We start from the raw sequence: 6,217 nt of genomic DNA, 5'->3' as shown, positions 1-6,217 counted from the left end.
ACCCAGAAAAACAAAGACAATGATAGAAAATTGTGTCAACAGTAAGAAGACACCTTGTTGATAACTGTACCCAAGAACAGCAACCCAAGTCAACTTAACGATTTAAGACCAGTTGCACTAACATCATAAGTAAAGAACATTTTTGAGAAAATCATCAGGAATCTTATTTGTTCTCAATGTGAATGAGAAATTTGATCCACTCCAGTTTGCTGACCAGAAAGGAGGAGGTGCAAAGGAGACAATTTTTATGTTTACTCATCAAGAAAGCAACAAGTGTTCTAGCTTGATTCAACCGAGTACCACAGTATTACACAATGATGACCACCATCAAATATTAACAAGGAATTCACTGACCTGAGAGACACAAGACGGTCATCAAGATGCTCTCCATCACGATGCTGCTCTGTGGACAGTAAAAGGAGACTCTGCCTTTACAATAAAAAATATTCTGTGGAAAGCTTCCTCCTGATTTGTTTCTCTGAGGAAGGTCATTGTCGTATTGATCTCTTCATGCAAAAAGTGATGCAGTGGATTCCTGTATGTAAATGTTTTTTCATAGAACACATCATCCGAGGAGGCTTTCTTTTAGAAGAGGACACCACACACACACTCCTTGATGACAAGTGTAGCTGCATGTTATATAAGAATCCTCCTCTCACAGAATAACATCGACGTTTTGCAGAGATGCTCGTCTGTATTATATTGATAAATGTTAAATGATTCAACTTGAATTACTGCCTCCACCAACCAGTCAAACTGCACTTTAAATAATAATAATAATGTCTAGAGAAGACTTTGAGGGAATATATTAAAAGGTATTGTGTGCAGATTTTGGTGGAATGGAAGTTATCTCTATATTGACCTGTGTGATTCCAGTGAATAATTTCCACTGAGAAACATGCTGCCTTTACTTACAGACTACAAATGTTGCTGCAAAGAAGCTGCACGATCTAAAGTGTGAATGTTTAACATACATCACATAGAAGATCTTTACAATCGGTACAGTTTCAAGGTTTACTGTCACCAATTCAGCATCTGAAGAAATGTGAAATAGGCTCGCTTCTTCTTCTTAGTCATGAGGTTGAATCAGGGGTTCTGGAGAAAGTTTCAATGTCACACTGAAGTTGACATTTGACATCTCAGATGCAAAATGCTGACACTTCATTGGTTTTACTCTATTAGACATTTATGAAGTGTTATACTAAATAGCTTCTGAGTTCTCGAGTTTTGGGCAAAAATTTGTGATGTGACAGTGACCTCTGACCACCAAAATCTGAGCAGCTCGTTGTTCCCATTTGTACAGAACAAATACAGAGACAAGGTCAGTTTGCATAATCCTACACGGTTTGCATTTGTATTTGTGTTTGCTGACCTTCTGTTAACAATGTCAGTTTTTTTTTGTCATTACATAAATGTGGAGTTTTCAACTTGTTTTAAAGGCACTGATTAGTAAAACTTACAGCTCATTCTCAGTTTTTGTTTTTTTGTTTTTTTTTACTGAAGAAAAACTCCATAAATCCACTGAACTACAGTAAAATCCTAGTCTAGTATTTTATGCATGAACTGCAGTTCTTCTATAGTCTGAGTCCACTTTAGGCACCAATTATTATTATGGTGGCAATTGTCATTTGATTTCTGTCATTTATATACAGAATCATGCAAAACAAATTAGAAATCAACTATATTCCTCTGTGATATAAGAATGTGTTGAGTCAACAGCCCTGACTTATTTTCTCAACTCTACTGATACGCAGTGTTCTGAATCTCATTTTGTCACAGACAACTTTTTCTTAACTAGGAAAGATTTAACATCAGGCTGAGTTCTGCTTTGTTGGAGTTCTTTCCCAGAGTATGAGAGGGTCGCCTCTCTACAACTGTGTGTTGCAAATGGGAAAACTCTGACTGTTGATTGTGATTATGCATCGAACAGCAGCTCATAGTCTTCGGCCTTCTTGCAGTATGTGGGTGGTGTCCTAGAAGGGGTGCCGTCTGGGGACTCCATGGTTCTTCCTGGGTGAATTCAATACTCACATGAGCAATGACGGAGAAACCTGGATGGGGGTGATTGGGCGGAATGGACTACCCGATCTGAACTCGAGTGGGGTTCTGTGATTGGACTTCTGTGCTCGTCATAGACTGGCCATAACAAACACCATGTTTGAGCATAAGGTAGCTCATAAGTGAACTTGGTACCAGAGCCCCTTAGGCCAAAGGTTGATGATCGACTTTGTACTCATGTCATCAGACCTGCGGCCTTGTGTCTTGGACACTCAGCTAAAGAGAAGAGCAGAGCTGTCAACTGATCACCACCAGGTGGTGAGTTCGATCTGATAGCAGGGAAGGCTCCCGGACCGACCTGGTCAACCCAAACGTGTAGTGAGGGTGAGGTGGGAACATGTTCAAAGTCTCCATTGCAGAAGCGGCCATTAGGAGCTGCAGCCAGAAGGTCATTGGTGTCTGTGTCCCGAGGGCCTCTGTGGGGGGTACTGCAGGAGTATGAGGTACCAGGCTCACTGATATGAGCCAGACACATTCCCAGTGGGTGTTGGAACCTGCCAGGGCTGCCCCTTGTCTCCAATCCTGTTTGTGGTATTCATGGACGGGATCTCAAGGCACAGTCAGGGTGAGGAGGGTATCTGGTTTGGGGACCTCAGGATCCCGTCTCTGCTTTTTGCAGATGATGTGGTACTAATGGTGGGTTCCTTCCCCAAGCAAAGGAACTGAAGCACTTCGTGTTTACGAGTGACGGGAAAAGTGAGCAAGAGGTGGACAGGCAGCTTCGTGTGGCATCAGCAGTAATGCGGTCTTTGTACCGATCGTCGTGGTGAAGAGGGGCGAAGCTCTCTGTCAGGGTTTCGTTCAGGCTGCCTGACCTAAATGCAGAAACAACATTCAGGAGATGTGGAGTCAGAGAAATGAGGTTTATTGCAAAAAACTGAAAGTGCAGTGATCTGGTTGAAAACAAGGCAGGGGGGGTGTTACCGGTTTGAGCTGATGGTCCAGGCAGTCACACTGGAGCACGGAGGGAGGCACGAAGGGAAGCTCGGTGGGAAACACGGATGGAAACACACACACATTTTTTTCATCAATTTGCTGCTTAAGTGCCTTAAATTGTCATATGGTGTGACATGAAAGATATTTCATATAAAATAAGACAAGCGTACTTGTTTTTTTTTTCTAACTTACTTGACCATTTGATATTTAATGTTTTTTTTGTGAAAATTTGATATATTTCAGTTTATTTTTTATAGATCTTTGTGCAAAGTAGGACATGGCTCCACAATCTTTATATATATTTTAGATTCATTCTCTTAAACCTTGTAACAACTGTTAGAAATTGCTTGAGACTCTTGCTGACACTATTTTCCTTGTTCTCTATTGATATTTTCATGAATTACCACTAATTAAGCAGTTTTTTGTCGCAATTGTGAATGTCACCCCAAATGACACAACAATTTAGAAACAGGTTACAAATTCATTTCAAAGATAGAGCAATAACATTTGCATAACCTCAGTGGTTAAATTTAAACTTCACTATTGCGCAAACTGCATGAAGACGATTGACAGAGTTGAATTTCATATAATAATAATATAATAATACAACGCTCTCCTGTCTGTGTCTATCGTATGTGAACTGGCATAATCAATTTACTTTTTCCTCCTTTCCCTGAGGACTTCCTCTCTCCTTACAGGGTCTGCATTCAGTCTTTCCCTGTACTTGCGTGTCCTCTCCTTGCTGGACATACTGTATCTGTCTCCCTTTTGACAAGAAATGCAGGAAAACAATCTTTTAATATGCACAGTTTGACAAACTGTAAAATATGGTTTTAAAAAAAGAAAAAATCTGGCAGCATGGAATTGATTGATTGAAAATTGCAAAGTGGATTATTTATCATAAAGATATTTTACTTCTATCAAACCTTTATATAAATATTAATGAAAAACAAAGTAAATGTCATATGGTGTGACTGGGAAAACCTGTCACACCATATGACATTGTGATCAGTCAAGCTAATTTATCAGCAAACTAAAAACAGCATGTAATTAGCCACTTGGCAGCATTGAGCTTTAATAATTAATAAGTCAAATTTGTGAGAAATATCTATTTTTCATGAAAATGATGTCACACCATAAGACACAAAACATTGACCACTACTGGTGATATCAGATTCATAGCTTTTCAACTAAAAATCAAAAGCACACAACTCACCTTAAGACTCTGCAAGTCTTTCCAGAGATGTTGCTGTACCTTCCCTGTTTGGTGTGGTCCTTTTTTATCATTATGACGTCCAAATTATTGCCCGTTCAAAATGTACATTGTAGTGTCACACCATATGATTTTGTGGACAAACTGTATTTGGTCATAATTTGTTTTGACATCATGCATAAACATCAAGACTTAATGTGCTTATTGATAACACATTATTATATTATATGCACTATAGAACTATCAAATATTTTTAATTATTTGGAAATATGCTCTTATTTCTGAGGACACATATATGCAGGACAGTCACATACATATGACATTTTTGATGTTTAGATCAAAATTCCATGCAGAAATCTTATTAAATCCACAACACCTTTGGTATTATTTTACTTTATCTTGCCAGTGGAACAATATTTATATATGTATTCGTAAAAGTTATGAATTTTTATGAGTATGTGACACACGGACAGTCAGAATTGTGTTATTCGTCAGCCATCACAATGGCCTTTTCTCTTCTCCCAAAGAGGCCTTTACTCCCACTTTGGTCTGCTGACGGATGTCTCCATCCTTATTAAGATGCAAGAGGCCCTGAACAACAAAGGCAGAACTCTCATTCAGTTCTGCCAGGACCTCAACCATCAGCCAGGTATCAGCTAGGTGATTGTTTCATTCATTTGGCTTTATTTTCTTTCGTTTGGCCCTATGATCTACTTCTGTTAGACATTCAGTTGTGAAGATTGTTTATTATTTTTCAGTTTTGTAATTGTTTTGTTTTGGGGACTATTTCTTGCTTGGTTTATAATTTTGAACCTAAATGTTCCAATTCTTTAGTATTTTCAGTTTGTGCATTTTTGAGTTGTGAATATATATTTTTCTTTTGAATTTGTTATACGCTTACAGCCGATGGTTGTCGCCTATAGTTTTTGTTTAATACACTTGAGTGTTCCCCACTAATCCCCTCTCTTCCTGTTTCAGAGCTGAGCACCATGGTGGTGGGCTGGTGCCGACGCCGGTGGTATCCCTTTCCTGGGTTTTTTGTTTGATCCCTCCCGTGTGTGTGTTTGTGTGAATTCACTTGGTGACCGTCCTCTGGGACCCACTCCTTCCCCGTCGACACTCCCCGGTGGTAAGCCAGCCCTGGACAGCTCACTCCCTCCCCCCTTTTTTTCAATATAATTGTTTTAAGTGACGTTTTATTGTAATAAAGATTACTTGTGTCATTGCCGCGGAACCACATTTCCTGCCTCGTAGTGTAGCGACCCTTTGTGCCTCTGAGGTAGTTGACAGAGGTAGAACGAATCCTTGGGGGAAATTCCCAAGGTGGCGTTGTCGGAAATTGCTGTCAGGTGAGTCTATACCTGCTCTGGCTCTAAGTACCACCACATTAACACATAATGTTATCTATGATTAACTTCTAAATCAGTGGGACCGGTGGACTATTTCTTATGCACCATGTTGAAACTTTGCTACCACGGATCTTATTTTACAGCCGTGTGAAAATACTGCTGATGTGCAAGGACAGTGGCATTACCAATGTTATATGAGTGGTCCTTTAAGAAATGCTGGGGTGTGCAGGTTGTTTGACCAGCGCGTGTGAGTGAGCGAGCGTCTGACGTGGGTGGCGGCGAACGTGAGGTAGCAGTAAATGTATAGCTTTGCAGGAAACTACTGGCAAATAAATGCTACAGCCCTCAAGTACAAAGCCGAGTCCTGTGTTTTTGCTTCCCGACTGCTGTTAAATAAAAGGGGAGTTAACATAGACTGTATAAAAGATGGATGTAGCAACCGGCTCTGAAAAATGAAGCCAACCCGGAAGTGTCAAAAACCTTTGTCCGCGAGCTGCTGGCTCCAAAAAGCCCTGGCTCCCATAGACTTGAATTGGAAAAGAAGTGATTACAGATCATGAAATACCGCATTCCCCCAGCTCAGGATTTTTTTCTTATTAGTTTTCATGGTCAAGTCCAGAGATCAGGTGGCCAATCTGAAAATAAATCAATACTGAATTTT

Source organism: Stegastes partitus, unplaced genomic scaffold (assembly GCF_000690725.1).
Source record: "Stegastes partitus isolate 25-593 unplaced genomic scaffold, Stegastes_partitus-1.0.2 Scaffold2482, whole genome shotgun sequence".
Taxonomy (NCBI): Eukaryota; Metazoa; Chordata; class Actinopteri; family Pomacentridae; genus Stegastes; species Stegastes partitus.
The sequence above is the reverse complement of the archived record's forward strand: the minus strand, read 5'-3'. Positions refer to the sequence as shown.